Source organism: Aplysia californica, unplaced genomic scaffold (genome assembly GCF_000002075.1).
Source record: "Aplysia californica isolate F4 #8 unplaced genomic scaffold, AplCal3.0 scaffold00192, whole genome shotgun sequence".
Lineage (NCBI taxonomy): Eukaryota > Metazoa > Mollusca > Gastropoda > Aplysiida > Aplysiidae > Aplysia > Aplysia californica.
The window spans coordinates 517,650-519,046 of record NW_004797462.1 but is presented as its reverse complement, the minus strand read 5'-3'; the positions used below and the strand labels follow the sequence as shown (position 1 = coordinate 519,046).

The window sequence follows — 1,397 nt, the reverse complement described above, 5'->3', positions numbered from 1 at the left end:
CTCCCCCCCCCCCCCCCCCACTTAACATACAACACTACGTCCACTCTCTCTCTCTCTCTCTGTCTCTCTCTTTCTATCTCTCTGTCTCTCCCGAATATCTCTCTGTGCCTCTCTCTCTCCCTCTCCTTCACTATCTCTCTCCCCCCCTCTCTCTCTCACAACTCTCAAGCACACACACACAAACGCACTCACACACACACACTGAAACAAACACACACACAGACACACACACACACACACACATACACACACATTTGGACACACGTTCACACATCTCCACATTCCCGCTTCTAATGGTGGGATATCAAAATCATTCACCGACGAACTCAAACATCAGTTCGAAAATGTTTTCTTTACTCCAAGACAAGTCGAATAAACGGAAAGGGCTCAAGTACTCGAGTCACCGACCGATAAGTGCTCACGAACCGAGGTTTCATGGCTGCTCAATGATTACATGGGTAATTGCCCTTCTATAACATCTGGCTTTAGCGTGTTTACTGTACTTGAAAAGCAAATTCTGACCCGTTATATCCCAGTAAGACTGGCAGGCTCTGCGTCCCTTCCCGGGCAATGTATTGGCAATAGACTCAAATCTGAGCAACGGGAACACTTATGGTGAAGAGCCAAACGCGAGCTAGTCGTCTGAAATCAGGTGCTCGTCAAAACAATGACATGAAAGAAACCGGCATTTTTTAGAGCGTTGGGTAACTTTTTTTTCGAATTTCTTATTTTGGTTCAACACCTTTATATTATTTTAACAACTCACTTATGTGGGGATGTTGTAGGAAAACGCTGATTAAAGGCACTACAAGTATGTAACTTTCCAGATTCCAAGGACACTCAAGCTTTGGAAGTCCCCAAACTTTGGCAGCCATTTTCTCACTAACGTTACCTCTCACACCAGGCGACCCCACCTCCTTCAATCGCAAATGTCTCGAATTCTATTCAGATTGATATGTAATTTGTTTCTCCAAACGAAAGACAAATTAGCAAGCCTTAAGGTGATGATGTTAATAACTATATGTACCCAAACCTTGACGAACAACTGATTCCACCGTGTCGTGACACAAATAGTCATAAATAAAACGAAATTAGTGGAACAATGGCTATTTTAATGCACTACACGTTTTTAATCTCAAACAACAGCAATTTTCAAAAAATCAATATCGCTCTCCTCCCGCTACCCCCAACCCCTTTATCTCTTTCTCCTCTACCTCACCACATCTATTTCTCTCTCTTGTATGTTCGTATGTATTTGTGCTTGTCTGCAATTTGGTTAACCGTTCTTTTGCCCCTGTCCCAATGAAAAGTTTGCCTTGACAAACACCCTCGTAACATGAATTCTATATTGGTCACATCCAGGGCCACACACACACACACACACACTCACACACACA

The 1,397-nt window shown here is 43.3% G+C and overlaps 1 protein-coding gene across 2 annotated transcripts in view; it reads right to left on the bottom strand.

The window, feature by feature from the left end:
• LOC101846351 (G protein-activated inward rectifier potassium channel 3) overlaps nucleotides 1-1,397 on the bottom strand; it is a 101,593-nt gene that overhangs the window by 80,926 nt on the left and 19,270 nt on the right. The window lies entirely within an intron of this gene.